The following is an 18,983-nucleotide window of genomic DNA, read 5'->3' as shown; positions in this document are numbered from 1 at the left end:
CCCAGAGAATAAGATAAATGAAAGAAAAGTGAGATAAACAAGAGAAAAGTAAAGTTCTAGATAATTGCATACAAGTAGCTCAAAATGGTTGTAGATTCTGCCTTTGCTTTAAGCCTAACCCAGGTCAGTAATCACAACAAATCAATCCTTTCACACATATTTTCAGAAAAGCACATGAAGTAAAGTTACTGGTTCTTTCAGTGAGCTCCTGTTTCACCCACAGGGCAACTAGCTACTCTGTAGCATAGTTCTATGCCTGTGTATGCATGTGTTGTGTGTATGTACCTCCAGACTTGTCAAATCTTCAGGAAAGTAAATATGAATATGGGTAAGGAGAACAATTTTTCTCAGTACACTGAATGACAGAGAAGTCATTAAATTAGGCATCTTTCTGTGCCTTTTATCTACTTTAACCCATTTAATCTAGACAATTTTGGAGTGAATGTCACTTCTGATTTCCATTTCCCATTTGAAGACACAACCCATAATTAAAGTGAATTGTCCAAATATACACAGAAAGTAAACAGCAGAGGTACAATCTGAACCCATATTTCCAATCCTATGCTCCTTTAAAATATGCTGTCTCATAAAACAATTAAAACCACCTACTGTGGTTTTAATTCCATATTTATTCAGGAACTTCTAGGACAGCTATCTTAAGAGATTTCAGAAACCAAATGCGGATTTCTTTGTGTTATAAGAAAAAACTTATTTCAGGAAAGACTTTAGAGTCCAGCTAAAAAAATAAGTAAGTACTTGTCTACCCTGAACTTAGATGAAATTGACTTACAGGGACCCTAGTTTGTAAATCAAGCTACAAGGTAATTTCCAACATACATTTGCTATGTCAGGAAGCTTCCAGATTTCCCTCATCCTGTCTAAGTGACTGCTATGAAGTCTGTGAGCCTCTCATAAGCAACTTCGAGGCTCAGGCACCACATGGGGATTTATCACCTGGTTGTTGACCTGCTAATCTGCTTCACTTTGAGTTGAAGAAGTGTGCCACTGAGACAACGTCTCTAAATCTCCCTCTTGGATCTAGCAATACATTTTTGAAGAGAGGCCCTGGCAAATAAAACAGACTGAGGAGTAAGGATATGTGTGGAGAAAAAGAATTGTGATTGCAACAGCCTTATTGGCAGCTTCACAGAAGGTGGTGGTGAGATTCTTTGAGAGAATTCACTCCTCTGAAAAAGCAGTCAACTACTCTGAAGACAAACATTTTATAGCAGTGGTTATAGTAAGAATCTGGGGGGGAAAGGGGGAAGGAGCTGGTGTAAAATGCATCAGAAAAAAATCAAATCTTTCTTAATTTTCTAAAAATTGAAATTTTATATGCAAAAAAATCACACAAATGTGATTAACATTTCTGTGTTGATTTCTTAATTAGGCCCACTGAATGCAAAAACAAAACAAAATAAAACAAATACAAAACACAAAGGTAGAAATAGGTTTTAGGTCTGAAGCTTGGTAGACAGTTGGCTCTTGGAATATTATAGGTAATATTCAGAAAATATCTCGGGCTCTGAGACCCAACACAGAGATTTATTTTATCTAAAGAAGAAAGGAAAAACCTCTTTATATAAAGTCTACAAGTTAGGGCTTCCAGGAATTTGTGTCTCAATAGAATTAAACAAAAATTACAGAAGACATTCTGGCTCTGTGCTTATTGAACTCCAGGAAGCACAGAAGACTTTGGGTGTGAATGCAGGTGCAAAAGAAGAATGGGAATTTGTTCTTTTCTTCATACTAGCCAGCATGGCCAAAGACAAGGCTTACATTTGAATGAGTTTGGTGGAAAAGTAAATGGAACATAATATTTCAGCCACCATTTCTCTAATGCTCTTAAGACGTGTTTATATGAAACCTAATAGAGGCCTAGAATAATAAAGTAAATGTTTTATCCTTTCAAACAAAGATTGATTCTTTAAATAATTCAAGTTGGATTATCAGATTTGTTGAGAAAAATTTCTACTAAGCAAATGGAAGAATAGTTCAGGTCTAATGTGTCTCATTCGATGATCATGTATGTTTTTTCTCTAGATTTTAACTAAATAATTTCTTTTAAAATTGAGATAAAATTATTGAGGAAAGTTTGTCTTTCTTCCTTTTACACCCTGGGTAAAAACTCCATAAATATTACATATCTGTTTTGAATAGGTGAACATAAAATTTATTGTCCATGCTGGACAATTTTGAGATCATTTTGAAAATGAAAGTACATGATATTATTAATAATTATCTATATAGATTAATAATAATGCTGGGAAAACACTTGAACTGGGACTGTTCAAATAAACTGGAATGTATAGCTATTTTAGTTTTAAATATCAATCAGGTAATAAAAGCGATAAGTTATTTCAAAGCTTCATTACAAAACTAATCTTCAATCACAGGCTTGTTTTAATTTATGAGTTTATGAGGAAACATGATTCAAAAAATGCACTCTAACAGGAAAGGCTTAAATATGCCAGGTTAAAATTGCTGTAAGAAAAGAAAATGAAATATTTTTATTCCTGTAATTATACGTTTTAGTCCAAGAAAGTGTGTAGGATGTGTGTACAAATGCATTTGTTCATTTCTCCAAGATAATTTCTGAGACACTCAGAAAGAATAAATTAAAAACATGCTTTCTGAGATAATGAGTATAGAGAGATGCAATAACATTGCCATCCTTGTGTAAAAAAATATTTCAAAGTAGGAACCTTAATCACAATCATTAGGGAGAGTTAGTATTGAACAATAAATCAAAGTGTAAAATATATTTTATATATAGGTGTGTGTGTGTGTATATGTATATGTATATGTATTTATATATATGTATGTATGTGTATATATATATATACATCTATATATACACTTTATAAAGTTTATAATGTGATTCCATAGGATTTTCTGACTTCTAGGCAAGTAACTTCAGCATTTTGTGCCTTTGTTTTCTCACTTATGAAATGGATATAATAGTACTTCCATTACAAGTTTCATGAGAATTAAATTACATAATATATGGAAAACAAGCGAAATAGGGATGATACATAGTTTTTATAATGGTTAACAATTGCTTTTCTTGAGTTCCCTAAAATAATAAAACTTAAGTACAGTTTCCAATAATTTTTTTTAATTGTAATAACTTTTGGTTCCACCTGTTTTTTGGTTTCATGTAAAAGACATTTAGTAACAATTGACAAACTCATTAATATATCTTTATGAGTATTAATGCTGTAAAGAAATAATTTTGTGTTGTAACAACATGTAATCATTCTAATGACAGCTAAGTAGGGAATCCTGATAGGAATTCTAGAATATTCATTTACTTGTTTGTATCCTTCATTGGATTGTTAATTCATCCTTGTTAGTTACTGAGCATTTACCCTGTGCAGAAGTTGGGGGTACAGCAGGAAACATCCTGTTCAAAGTCACTGTCTTCTTATAGCTTCTATAGATTACAGTAGGAAAAGCTGGATGAATAAACCATTTATAATAGGTATGGTGAGTAGCGCCCTGGAGGCAAAAGAAGATACATTAAGTGGGGTAAAAAGAAGCAGAGATGGGCAAATGGGCAAATGAGCACTGTGATAAGATCATGTTTGAGCAGAGACTCTATGGTCCCAAGGGGAAGCCACAGAGCTGTAGTGTTGGAAGAGTATTCTGGGCAAAGAAAGCAAGCTCAAAAGACCTCAGGCCTGTAACTGCTTAGCAGATTCCAGAAAGAACAAGGAAACAGGATTAATTTGAACCAAGTGGCAGAGGGAAAAGGAGGTAAGGGACAGGTGAGAGAAGAGGGCAGGTCATGGCTATCCTTGAAAGACATGATAAGAATTTGATCTTCATTCTGAGTAAGATTAAGGATGTATTTGGGCATTCTGAACAAAGATCAAGCAGAATTAGAATACATATATTTAGTGGGGTTTTGTTGTTGTTGTTGTTGTTGTTTAGATTTTATTTATTTATTGAGAGAAATAGTGAGAGAACATAAGAGTGGGATGAGGAACAGAGGGAGAAGCAGATTTCCCCACTGAGTAGGAAGCATGATGCTGGTTTCACCCTGGGACTCCTGGGATCATGACCTGAGCCGAAGGCAGAGAGGCAGGCAGAGAGAAGGGGAAGAGGCTCCCTGCTGAGCAGAGAGCCCAAGGAGGGGCTCTATCCCAGGACCCTGAGATCATGACCTGAGCCGAAGGCAGAGGCTAAATCCATTGAGGCACCCAGGCGCCCCAGATTTTTGCTTTTAATACAGTTATCAAGAGACATAGGAGAATAAATTCCTGAGCTCCCTGAAATACTAGCCCAGTGTCAGTCAAGGGAAGATTCTCTACCAAGTTTCCCCAGGCTCCCTAACCAGTTTTATCCTGTTCCAGAGTCTTCAGAGGACAGATAAAACATAAGCAAGGAGGTGGGGGGAAAGAAAAGAGGAAAGGTTTTGAATTTGCACAGGTACAAGAGAATGGGTAAAGGAGAGAAGCAGGAGAGGAGCTAATTTCTGTAGGTCTCATTACAGCTTCCCAGACCATCACAGCTGCCTTAAAGGAGCGACTCAGGAAGCAGAGTCAGCATTACATCTAGGAAGGATCACAGCCATAGTCTTATCAAGCACTGAGTTTCCTAACTTTGCTAGGCAGTTATTGTTTGACCCAGGAAAGTCATCTATGTCTCAGCCTCCTCATCTATAAAATACAGTCAATCTGCCTTACAGGCTAGTTGTGAAGGATAGGTGCCTAAAATATAATAGGCCAATGTAAGTGTGTGTTGTTACTCTTTTTGATAATAAGCCTCATTTTATTTGGCTAATATGTAAAATACGAGATCCAATAGGTAAGACTATTTCTGCCATAAAATTACCTTAAATTAGAAACCAGTAATCATGTATGCACATGCCAAAATATGACTGCTTCGGCAAGTGACAAATTTGCATATACAATGATTTTAATCAAAGGCACTTATTTGATTGCATAATTATCTCATTTGCATACACAAAATTTGAATTTTGTACATGTGAATCCTCATTTGTACATGCTCCCAATTATTTTGTTGGTGCAACTTAGAAATCCCTATTTGATATATTGGGGCGTTAATTCTCTTTCATTTTCTCTTCCAGCAATATGGATTCAGTTTGTACTGACTATTAAAACAGAACTCCCCTTTGCTGTGCAGAGCTTTTTATCTTGATGAAGTCCCCAAAGTTCATTTTTGCTTTTGTTTTCCTTGCCAGATATGGACCCTCAACTCTATAGTCAAATAATCTTCGACAAAACAAGAAAAAATATCTAATAGAAAAAAGGTGGTGTCTTCAATAAATGGTGCTGGGAAACTTGGAAAGCTACATACAGAAGAATACAACCATTCTCTTACCCCACACACAAAGATAAACTCAAAATGGATGAAAGACCTCAACGTGAGACAGGAATCTATCAAAATCATAGAGAAAAATGTAGGCAGTAACCTCTTCGATATTGGCCATAGCAACTTCTTTCAAGACACATCTCCAAAGGCAAGGGAAACAAAAGTGAAAATGAACTTTGGGGACTTCTGCTGGGAGCCTTGAGACCTGATTCATACCTAAACTCTGCATGCTGTGTAACCTTGGATTAACTAATTTAGTAAAGTAATGAAATTGAAAAATATTAAGTCACTTTGCATGTTTAAAATGGTCTGTTAATCTCTTTTATCTAAATTAAAGTTTTTGTTAACCTTTTACTACTACTACTTTACTCTTAAATAAATAAAATTGCTTTTAAAATTTAAAAAAATAAAACAGAACTACCTGAAAGAACATGAGAAATGGATCCTGCTTTCCATCATGACAGCAGGAACTACACTTCCATCGGTGCCAATGAAAAGCAAAAAGCAAAGCACATGTTTTCTCACACACACTTTTGTTCTTTTCTGACTTCTTATTTGGAAGTTATTTCAAAATTTAAAGACTTTGGTTCATAGGGAAAACTCTTGAGGGGTGATCATATTGAGTTCACTCAATTTTCCACGTTGTTATTCCCTAAATGATGGGAGTAAGCTGTTGACCTTTACTACTCTTAAACAATAGAGGAAATTTAGAGGTGGTAAAAAGTACCAAATTTATAGTCCTAGAGACAGATGTTCTCTGTGGAGCTCCTAGAAAAAAAAAAAAAAAAAAGAGTCTGAAAAGCAGGGAGGCAAAGCTCTATACTACCATGGTCTTGTTGGATAATCGAGATATTCCTTGGCCTAAGTGAGGGTCGTATGGTACAGGCTGGCAAAGCTGAAAACCACAATGATAAAGTTCTGGATAAGCATGGTATTTGTTTTGTAACTAACTCAGCTTAACAGGCCCACTGAGACCCAAGGTTGTTCAAAATCCAAAGTTATTAAAAAACTCACATTAAGAAGTATCCCTACATTTTAGATGGTTCATTGGTAACAGCAGGAGCCTTTTGCCTTCTGAATCTTTCATACCTTTTCTGCATGCTTTTGAGGTCAATACTGAAGATTCAGTGGAGACCCAATTTGGTAATCTAGGTGGACACAATAGCATTGCTGACCCTCCTGTGGCTCACTTGCATACAGATGTGTACTTATGAGAATGGAACCTTACATTAGAGCAAGAATAGAAATCCAATGTGTCAATATTCAGAACTTTGGCAAGTATGCCTTGTTTGTATTTGGTAATCGGGCTGGAGAGATCCTTTCAAAACCTCTGATTTCTGGAGCTTTAAGCCTCAACATCCACTCAGTATTGAATCTTCTTTAATAAATTTCCTCAAATGTAACCCAGCCAACATCAGGTAGAGCAGAATAACTTCTCAGTAAACTCACAGATTCATCAGGAATATCAGATGGTTATTTTACACCACTGAGATTTAGGGAAGTTTATTATACAACAATAGACAATTGATACAAGGCCCCATTATTTATTTAGCTATGTGACTTGGATGAGATGTTTAAATTTTATAACCTTTTTATTTTCCAGCTCTATATTATGGACAATAATTGTACAATTCACAATCATACGATTGTGAAATGGATTAAATAAAACAGTAAACATAAAAAATAAGTAAAACACCTGAGTTATAGTAAGTGGATAATGAATGGTAGTTTTACCATCAATTGCATCATGTAAGTCATTGCTACCATTATGACAAACATCACCACTACTAACACCAATACCATTAATATTGCCCCCAATACCTTCCTGATAACCAGTGCTTTCATCATGCTGTCTATTGCCATAGGGAAATCAATCTTTCTCATCTAAGACCATTTTTATGCCAAAAATACACACAAAGCATTTTTCATTATAGTCAATGATTATGTAAGTAATGAAAATAATTCATTTAGTTATCCCTTCATATTATTTCATTGGATTACTTAGAGAGGTAAAGAGATTTGTTAAGGTCACTCAGAAAGCAAATGGAATAATTATATTTGAAGCTTGTGTCTTCTTGCCATGAATTTTAAGCTCTTTTAAAAAATTCTGGTTTTGTAAAAACAAAAACCCGCATCTCCCATAAGAAAGTAATCTCTATAAAAATATACATTTCATTGTGCTTACTGCTCCATTCTTAGCACTCAGTGTATAGAAGCTGCTCCAGAAACATTTGTCGAATATGTGGGCAATTGACAGTTGGTAGTTGACTGAAGTGTAGGTTCAAGAGCCAAATACTTCAGAAAAATGCATTATTAAAAAAGATTTAAAATCTTAGTTTGAATCCCATTCTACCACTTACGAGCTATGTGAGTTTAGGCAATTTAACATTTCTGTTTCCCAGTTTTCTTATATGTAATGAGGATAGCAATAGTACATATTATCTAGGGTTATTCTAGAGAACAGTGCCTGACAAAACGGTAAGAACCATGTAACTTAACTAATATTATTATTTTGCTGTTATATTGATCCCTATTAATAAATGGAGTAGTATATATAAAATGTTATTTTAAAGAAGAGGGATATATATATTAAAAGAAGGCCAGGAAAAAGGCAGTATGTAGTCTAAAACAATGGCTTTTCAACTCCATTCTTTTCTTTACATATTTTTATATGAGTATAGATAACACATAATTTTACATTAGTTTTAGGTATACAACATAGGAATTCAGCTTCTTTATAGTTATGCCATGCTCAACAGAACTGTAGCTACCATTTGTCACCATACAATGCTACTACAATATACACATATATACCACATCTTCCTTATCTCTATCAGTGGACACTTAGGTTGCTTCAGTATCTTGACTATTGTAAATATTTCTGTGATAAATATAAAAATACACACACACACACACAAACACACACACACACACACACACACATCTTTTCAAATTAGTGTATTTGTGTCATTTGGGTTAATACCCAATAGTGAAATTATTAGATTATGGATATTTTTGTTTTCAATGTTTTGAGGAACCTCCATACTGTTTTCCACAATGGCTGCACCAGTTTACATTCCCACCAACAGAGCACAAGAGCTCCTTTTCCTCTACATCCTCACCAGCATTTGCTCCTTTTTGTCTTCTTGATTTTAGCCATGTCACAAGTATGAGGTGATATCTCATTGTAATTTTGATTTGCATTTCCCTGATGATTAGTTATGTTGAACATCTTTTCATGTCTGTTGGCCATCTGTGTGCTTTCTTTGAAAAAAAAATATTGTTCAGAGGTTCTGTCCATTTTTTTATTCAATCATTTTTATTTATTTATTTACATTTTGGTGCTGAGTTGTATTGGTTCCTTATATATCTTGGTGTTAATCCCTTATTGGGTATATCATCTGCAAATATCTTCCCCCATTCAGTAGGTTGCCTTTTGCTTTGTTGATAGTTTCCTGCATTGTACAAAGCTTTCCATTTTGATGTTGTCTCAATAGTCTATTTTTGCTTTTGTTTCCTTTGCTTAGGAGGCATGTCTAAGGCTGGCATCAGAGAAGTTAATGCTTATGATCTCTTCTATGATTTGTAGCTTCAGGTCTCATATTTAGTCTTTAATTCATTTTGAATTTAATTTTGTGTATGGTATAAGAAAGTGGTCCAGATTTATTCTATTGCATGTAGCTGTCCAGTTTTCACAACACCATTTGGTGAAGAGATGCTCTTTTTCCCATTGCATATTTTTGCCTCCTTTGTCATAGATTGATTGACCATGTGAGTGTGGGTTTATTTCTGGTCTCTCTATTCTGTTCTATTGATCTATGTGCCCTTTTTTGGGCCAGTATCATACTATACTGCTTTGATTCCTTTTTAGTGTATTTTGAAACCTGGAGTAGTGATATCACCAGCTCTTTTGTTCTTTCTCAAGATTGCTTTAACCATTTGGGATCTTTTGTGGCTCCATAAAAATTTTAGAATTATTTGTTCAGTTTCACACACACAAAAAAATGCTATTGGCATTTTAATAAGAATTGTAGTGAATTTGTAGGTTGCTTTGGGTAGTATGGACATTTAAACAGTGTTAATTTCTAAGCTCCATTCTTCATTAGAATCATATGGGATGATTATTAAAATTCAGATTCCTGCCAACTCTAACCCTCCTTCTTGATCCTCTATATTTTTAATAGTTGTTTCACAGAATAATGCTTGCACAGTCAGGTTTGAAAAGCACTAAAATCAAATGAATTATAATAGTGCAAATGCGGGCACCACATTATTTCATGAGATGAGATATTTTGGAATGCAGGTATTTTTCCATTGCCCTTCAAATTCAATCATGTGGGGAGTGGAATATTCTACCCAGGTCTACACCATGTGCCATTTGGATCTTCCTTTTCTCCTTTCTGTTATTCCCCTCCATTCTCCTCATCCTTTGAAAAAGATAACTATTTCCAAGTAATACTGACCCTCCTGAAACATGTGGAAAAACTTGTGGGAGCTGGTAGGCCCTTACTACCTAAAGTTGTGGTCCGTGGAGCAGTAATATCAGTATCACTTGGGAACCCGGGACAAATGTAAATTTCAGGCCCTAATGTATGGCACTGACTCTCAACTCTAGTTGCCCAAGGGCTCACCAGGAAGCTAGAACATCATGCTAGGCTCCACCCAGAGATACTGAGTTAACTGTTCTCCGTGGAGGCCTGGTATAACTTTTTTTTTTTTTTTTTTTTTAACACCCAGGTGATTCTTACATGCAATTTGGGTGAAGAAACATTCATTTCGAGGAAAGGTTTGAGCAGAAAACTTCAGATTGATTTTAGAACTTCTACTCCATAGCATTCTACAGGCTCTTGGGGAATCCAATTTCTAGAAAACCCTTTAGTTTTCCTTACATGACTGGACTAAGGCCTCTGAGATTCATTATTTACAATTACCTACCAACCCAGCCTAGTTTGACTTCTATCTTGCCTTCTTGATAATCTCCTCAGAATCTGAATAAACCTAATGATTAAGGTAGATAACATTCATAATGTCAATGAAAACAGGATACAAAACCAGTGTTTCAAAACACTTGAAAACAAAAATCAAGTGTTTTCAAGCATAGCAATAATGATAATGTTTACTTATATTTTAGTTAAAATTTTCTAATCCCCATGACTACTATTGCTTTTATATTTTTTACTTTTACTAGGTGATGATATGATTGCCTTTGCATAGATTGTAATATTAAAAATCACAGTTACTTTCTGTAAAATCTTACATCTTGTACAATTGAAAGTTACTTGATTCAAACAAATTGGATTTTTCTGATCCTCACAGTTTACCCTTATAATCAATTAATGAGGGAAATGCAGACCTTGGGAGCTAGCAAGACCTAGTTTTTTTTTGTTGTTGTTTTGTCTTCTGTATGTGGCTTAACTAAAACATGACATTTTTTTCTCAAGTCTCAAGATTGATCTTTACGCAGTGAAGTAAAAACACTAAAAATCAAATTCAAGTCAAATGCTTGGGAAGAAATGTATTACTTGAAAGGCAAAGTGAACAAGTCATTTATATAATATTTTACTATTCACAGTATGGCCATTGAACCTGCAGCTTTGACATCACCTGGGAGCTGGTAGAAATGCAGACTCTTGACCTCCTAAATTGGAGCTTGCATTTTAATAAGATAGCTCAGTGGATTCATGAGCATACTAAAGTCCGAGAAGCACTCATATAATATACAGTAAGACTTACAGTTGTTTTTTTTTCTGAAACATTTGTTTTTCCTTAACTCACATCTAAGTAGTCTATTCTTCTTCCTTATCCAAACTCTTGATAAACTTTTCACATACCTCCAAGCTTTGTGTTATTCTCTAACTTCCATCTCTGCATATCTCTTATTTTTCCAAACAGTCTAGTCCATGCATAGATGCAGAGCATAAAATAAATGCACTTTTTAAGAACTGTTTCTTTATTGAAGTTGAATAAGAGAGAAAGGAATGACATGTTCTATCTACTCTAAACTGTTAAACTCTCAAGGAATAAGATGGATAATAATACAACGTCCTCTCCTCATAAATCTGACAATGAGAATATAGTCCATGAAAATAACAGTTCCCCAGTATTGTAAAAGCACAGGAATATGTTGTTTGCTTTTTAAAGGTAGATGTAAAAGGGTACCAACTTGTCTAGAGATGAATGAGATTTATAGAAACTACTCCCACTTATTTTAGGTTTCAATGAATAATCAATCACAAAAATCCAAGACAATATGCAAGACATAAAAATCATTTTTCTGATTTCACTTCTCATAAGAATAATAAAGAAAAAAGTAATTATTTATGCCAGTGAGTGTTGGGTGTTTCACTATCAATATAAACCCTGTATGATATTCTTCGTATCTGCTTACACAGAAATTAACAATAAGACACTAGTTTTCTAAATGACTGAGAGATTTTAAGAGTTTGAGTATGTGAAGTATATGTGGAAAAAAAACACACACCAAATTTTCACTTTTAATTGAAAAATAAGAAACAAAACAGCCTAAAATACCCAACAAATTGCCAGAGAAAATCTCTTTCAATTTTTTCTTCCTTTCTTCCTTTTGAGGGCATACCATTGCCATATATAAGTCATTATTACCATCACTATTATTTTTCAAAACATTTAATACCACATTTCATTTACCCACATAGAATATTACCCAGTAGAAGTCTATGAAAGCAGCGACAACCATGTTCATAGCAGATAGGATACTGCCATTTGATTTCTGCTGTCCAGTATGATGACTCAACTAATGCAAAGTCAGATTTAATCAGCTATGAAACTGGACACATGAAAGTCAGCCTGTGTGTACGTCATGGCCAGGATCATTAACACCTCTATGAAACAAGAGGAGAAAAGAAAGAAAAATCTGCTTCTTCTTACCAAACTCCTATATAACTTTAAATTAGTTTAAACAATATTTATTTAAAAGACATTTGCTGCCTTTGATGGTGTGAACATTTGGGTATTTTCTCAGGGTCATCCCTGGGGGCAAATAAATGGTGAACATTTAATGGGAAACATTTGGATAATAGTGTCCCTCCTAAACTCTGGATGTACATGTACAGGACACTTCCATTCTTGGCTCAGTTCAGAGATAAAAGGGAAAGGTTAAGTCCCTGGGGGCGGGGGGGGGGGATAGACCCTACTTCAGGGCATGCTTGACTTTCAGTGTTAATGGTTAATGGTTTTACAGGTTTCATAGGGAACATACATCCTTTTGAATAATAGAAAGAAAAACACTCTGTGCAGATTTGAGAAGGAAAAAAAAACAACTTACCACAGTTGTTCAGTTAATTGACAGGCACCATCATCTGAAACAACAAAAATATATTTTGATATTGCAATCATAAAAACTACCAAAGAGTTTCAAATTGTCTTCAAACACATATTGTGAATTTATCTACAGAAGTAAAATTAAATAAGCAATAAAGATACATAATTTGATTTCAATCATTGAGTTATTTCATATGAAAGTGTTTCATCCCCACCATTTTAGATCCAAATTAGATAACTAGTTATTTTTGAAAATCTTTTGTATATGCAAACTGGGAAATGTATATTTTGTAACCATATTTTATTTTGACTTTCAAGTTTCAAAGTACAAAAAATCATGTATAATACGGTTTTTGTCAGGGCATGAACATAGTCATGAAATCTTATCCTAATATACAGCCCTGATGATTAAAAAAAAAATTCACTCTATTTTTTTGTACACAAAAAGCTGAAGTATTTAGCATAATGTTCAATTGCTCCAGTCAACAGCTCCTGTTCTACCTTCTAAAGACCCTTCCTTCTCATTATCTAGTGAGTCCTCATTCTACCTTTCAAGTTTTATCTCCCACCATTTTTCCATGTCCTATACTCAAGTCATATCTTCAACATTTTTTTTCTTTTTAAGCAATACTTTGGTCCACCCCTTTTTCTTTATCTTCATATTTTTTCTACCCATTCTTTAGGGCTACCTCAACTAATTACTTCTTAGAGAAGTTCACCTGACACCAAGTGAAGGAATTACTCTTCTTTTTTTTTTTTTTAATTTTTTATTTTTTATAAACATATATTTTTATCCCCAGGGGTACAGGTCTGTGAATCACCAGGTTTACACACTTCACAGCACTCACCAAAGCACATACTCTCCCCAATGTCCATAATCCCACCCCCTTCTCCCTAACCCCCTCCCCCCAGCAACCCTCAGTTTGTTTTGTGAGATTAAGAGTCACTTATGGTTTGTCTCCTTCCCAATCCCATCTTGTTTCATTTATTCTTCTCCTACCCACTTAAGCCCCCATGTTGCATCACTACTTCCTCATATCAGGGAGATCATATGATAGTTGTCTTTCTCTGCTTGACTTATTTCGCTAAGCATGATACGCTCTAGTTCCATCCATGTTGTCGCAAATGGCAAGATTTCATTTCTTTTGATGGCTGCATAGTATTCCATTGTGTATATATACCACATCTTCTTGATCCATTCATCTGTTGATGGACATCTAGGTTCTTTCCATAGTTTGGCTATTGTAGACATTGCTGCTATAAACATTCGGGTGCATGTGCCCCTTTGGATCACTACATTTGTATCTTTAGGGTAAATACCCAATAGTGCAATTGCTGGGTCATAGGGCAGTTCTATTTTCAACATTTTGAGGAACCTCCATGCTGTTTTCCAGAGTGGCTGCACCAGCTTGCATTCCCACCAACAGTGTAGGAGGGTTCCCCTTTCTCCGCATCCTCGCCAGCATCTGTCATTTCCTGACTTGTTGATTTTAGCCATTCTGACTGGTGTGAGGTGATATCTCATTGTGGTTTTGATTTGTATTTCCCTGATGCCGAGTGATATGGAGCACTTTTTCATGTGTCTGTTGGCCATCTGGATGTCTTCTTTGCAGAAATGTCTGTTCATGTCCTCTGCCCATTTCTTGATTGGATTATTACTCTTCTTTTCCTAGATGTTCCCAACATATTTTGTACCTGTACTATAATACTCAACTGTTTCTCTCTGGGCATTTATGCCTTGAACCTGTTCATTTTTGCCTACCCAGAAGACCTCCTGATATGCCTTTGGCATGGGAGATGTCCAAAAGATGATGCTAAAGAGAACAATTGTATTTAAAACAGAGATAATATGTTGCATAGATTTTTCTTATGTCCATCTGTCATCCTTTAAGAGAAAAGTGTTGTTGTATTGAATAGGTTTTTGGTAATAAGTTGAATTTAAAGGAATAGTAATATCTATTATGAATGAAATTTTTAGTTTTATGAAAAGATAAAGAATCAAATTAAAGAAAATTTCCTCTATTGATAAATGGCTACTTAAGCAAGTTCTTCAAGATGTTTTTTGTATCATATGGAAATACATTTTATTTTATTTTTAGATTTTATAAAATATTTTAAAATTTTAAAAAAATCATTATTTTGCAAGCTTGAATTTTGTTTGGAAAGGTGATAATACTTTCTGGCCCTCTATTAGCACAGCATATGTTTGAAATTAGCATTTTGAGGAATAGTGACAGATTTGTCTTGAGCCATTAACATGGTCACCCCAGCAACAAGCCTGATATTAGTAGCATCATCTTAGAAAAGGGATTCTATCTTTTTAAGGTAAATGAAATGATAACATTGCCTTTTGTAATTTTATACTTCTGGCCAAGTCAAGGATGTCAGAGCAAACATTGCTTATATAAAGCATGCAAGTGCATTCCACACTTACAATGTCTTATTCTTCATTCTTCTTTTGGGCCCACAATTATTTTAAGCTTCAAAACGTTAAACAATTCTGTGCAATTACTCATATCACTTTTTTTCCTTAGTAAGTAAAAATTGGCTATCTCTTCATCCATTTTTAAAAGACCTTCTTACTATTTACATGTAATTTATTAAAAAGAGAAAGTATTCTTGAATAACAAATTTTTAAGTAATAGATTTAAAGATTTATATGAATATTTAAAAAGTAGCAATGTTTCTTACTTTGGTGAGAGGGAGAAATTTTTAGAGTCTTTGTACCTAAACCTAGAATATGATATTTCAACCTGTAGATTCTTTGATTATGTCTTCTTCATTCTAAACTTTTATAATTCTCATAAAAAGAATATGCATCGAGGATGCAGAGAGAGGAGGAACCCTCCTACACTGTTGGTGGGAATGCAAGCTGGTGCAACCACTCTGGAAAACCATGTGGAGGTTCTTCAAAAAACTGAAAATAGAGCTTCCCTATGACCCAGCAATTGCACTACTGGGTATATATCCTAAAGATACAAACATGGTGCTCTGAAGGGGTACATGCACCCGAATGTTTATAGCAGCAATGTCCACAACAGCCAAACTATGGAAAGAACCTAGATGTCCATCAACAAATGAATGGATAAAGAAGATGTGGTATATATACACAAAGGAATACTATGCAGCCATCAAAAGAAATGAAATCTTGCCATTTGTGACGACGTGGATGGAACTAGAGGGTATTATGCTTAGCAAAATAAGTCAATCAGAGAAAGAAGACTATCATATGATCTCCCTGATATGAATAAGTGGAGATGCAATGTGGGGGGGGTAGGAAAAGAAAAAATAAAAGAAGGTGGGATTGGGAGAGAGACAAACCATAAAAGACTCAATCTCAAAACACAAACTGAGGGTTGCTGGGGAAAGGGGGGGATGGGAGAGGATGGTGGGGATATGAACATTGGGGAGGGTATGTGCTATGATAAGTGCTGTGAAATGTGTAAACCTGGTGATTCACAGACATGTACCCCTGGGGATAAAAATGCATTATATGTTTATTAAAAAAAAAGAATATGCATCTGACACACAATAAAGAATAATAAAACTCTTGTGTGTGGGGGGGTGTAATTCCAGCAGTTCTTGAAGTAATATTACTAATTTAATATATGTTGATAGTGTGAGTCTACAACCTGGTCATTGGTGGGCACCTTCTTTAACAAGGATTAAATTTCCCAAAACATTTTAACAAAAGTAATCAGTTATCCTTATGAAAGCACTTTCATAAATATTAATACAAACAAATCATTGAGTTTTAGGTATAATTATCAAAATCTGAAAATCACCTACATTATTATGAACTTGGGCAAAAAAACTGAGTATGGACTCTACATACTGATTTATTGAGGATGACACTAGTATGTAAGAAAACTGAAAAAAAATCAGTGTTAAGCACCTCTGAATTTATTGTTACTATGCATTTCTGTCTCAGAGGTAGTGCAAACATAGCTGGGCTAGGGACTTCAGGGATACATGGCATTCTGAGAGCAATGATCCCATTGTGGTCTACTCTATCACTCAAAAGGCAATCAAAAGTTAACAAATAAAGTCCCATTAGAAAGAAACGTGAAACAGAATATGTTTTAATCAATATCTGTTTTAGGGACATTTAATTGGAGATTCTCTTCTGTGTGACTGGAATTTTGAAAGAACAAGACAAATCAAAACCTCTAGTTCTAGAAATACAAAATATTTTAATGATCTAGAATTTCTGAAATGTTCACCTAGCTAATTCATCTTTATTGATCCAAATTTTTTATTTTTCTTTTTTCTTGCCATCGACAAAATATGGAAATCCTTCCATACGAAACAGGTAACTTACTAACTGGATAACCAATTGATTGAGAGACAAGAAAGATCTTATCAAAAACTTTGGAGTTTTTGTTTTGATTCCAGAGATGCTGGCATGAGTATAGAAAAGGAGTCATCTCAAATAAAATGATTTATGGATAGCACATGCACCTAAAAATTCTTTTTCTTAAAATAAGTTTTTTGAAGTCCTTTCATATGCAAATTTATTCAAATAGCATTTGCAATTAGTCATCTACCTCTATATTTGACCATTTAGTTCTCATAAAGAGCATCTATTTTCTATGAAAGAACCTGGGTGTTGGAATGCAAGAACAGAATACTAAGTGGGATATCATTCCAATATTGTGATTATACTATTTGTTGGAAAATAAGAAGAATAAATTAAATATGTATTATTGCCTTCTCTGTATATCTCTACTAAGCAGGTGGTAGGAGTAAGCAGCTATTTCTGCATTTACTTGTAGAACCAATTATAGAAATAATTATGAAAACAAATGCAAATAGGTACTCACTCAGCATAGAAAATTATTTTAGTAATGAAATTCTTGAGTTCCAACAATATCACTGAAATACATACATGCATATATAATACATACATACTGTGCGTATCATTTCTCTGACAAGCACACACACATGCATACAGATATAGATATATGTTGAAGTGGTCATTCTTTCTCCTCTTTTCTAATTTTATCAGAGTTCTTTCTTTTGGCATTTCCTTTTCTTTACACAACCACTCTAGTCCTCAATTCTCATATCAGTCATGAGCCAGTCTGAGACTTTAGCTGAAGTGGCAAGAGATGAGTGTTAAAAGGGAAAGAAAGCAAGAATGAAAGGGAATTGGTATGACTAAGCTTCATGACATATATTCCATAAATGGCTCCTGAGCCAAAATCCAGAATAGTCTTATGAGTGGGCATATGTGTAAAAAAGGAAAGGATAAACATTAGGTCAAACATTAGGCAAATACAACTCAGAGAAGTATATTAAGGAAATCTTCAGTGACCAAAATGAAGAAAAAACTGGAAATGACTAATATGGAATCACTGACCTTCTGGTTTTCTAGGACACTTATGAATCTCTATCAAAAGCCTTGGGATTTCAAGGAGAAGAGATTGAAAAGCCTCGAATGAAATTCTCTTAACAGGTATGGGGCTTAAATTCAAACTTTTGATAAAAACACAGAAATTCCACAGAGAGGCATTAACAAAAAATTACTTCTGGGTTAGTAACTTATGCAGTCTCCAAAATTCTCCAGAAGGACACACTCTCACCAAAGGATTTAGAGATTATGAATATAAAACCTGTTAAGCATGAGTTCAAATCCATAATTATTAAACAAATGAGTAAATTTTGAATCAGAGTCAACAGAAAGATCAAAGAGCAAAATTAGAAATAAAACATTCAGATAATGGGATTACTAAACATAGATTAGAAAATAATTACATAAAATAATTAAAATGAAAGATGGAGAGAAAACATGAAATAAATAAGATGTTATCAAAAAAAGATAATTTTCAATGAGTGCCAATTATAATTTTATAAGCAACAATATTAGCTTTAAAACTAGTAACCAGATATATTAAATATAGCTAAGAAATAATTAACAGGAAATCAGAGCTGAATAAATTGTCCATAACATTACCAGAGGAAAAAAGGGAGGGGGAGATAAGAAAGAGATTATGAGACATTTAAAAAAAAAAGGGGGGGGGGTGAGATGGTCTAACATCTGGCTAATAGGAGCCAGAAAGACAACGAGCAGAAGTACTCTTAAAGGAGTAATACATGAAAAATGTTCAAGAATTGTGATATTAATATATATAACTTGTAATATGTATCTGTATATTTATATAAATCTGTTTATGTTGGCCTACCTATTTACCTATCTCTTCAAGAAACTAAATGGATCTCAAGATAAATTCAACTAAATCTACCTCACAAATAAACATAAACACAAATTTAAAAGTAGCTAGAAGATAAAATAAATATTTAAACAGAAGTAGATTAGGTTTACAGCAATTGTAGAACATATA

The 18,983-nt window shown here is 34.3% G+C and overlaps 1 protein-coding gene across 5 annotated transcripts in view; it reads right to left on the bottom strand.

The window, feature by feature from the left end:
* PTPRD (protein tyrosine phosphatase receptor type D) overlaps nt 1-18,983 on the bottom strand; it is a 2,315,363-nt gene that overhangs the window by 1,036,757 nt on the left and 1,259,623 nt on the right. For all 5 annotated transcript variants that reach the window (XM_059143037.1, XM_059143036.1, XM_059143035.1 and 2 more), the window contains one exon: nt 12,644-12,677. The gene's annotated coding sequence lies outside the window, so the exon portion shown is untranslated. The remainder of the gene's footprint in view (nt 1-12,643; nt 12,678-18,983) is intronic.

This window comes from Mustela lutreola, chromosome 12, assembly GCF_030435805.1.
Source record: "Mustela lutreola isolate mMusLut2 chromosome 12, mMusLut2.pri, whole genome shotgun sequence".
Lineage (NCBI taxonomy): Eukaryota > Metazoa > Chordata > Mammalia > Carnivora > Mustelidae > Mustela > Mustela lutreola.
This window is presented reverse-complemented; position numbering and strand designations above follow the sequence as displayed.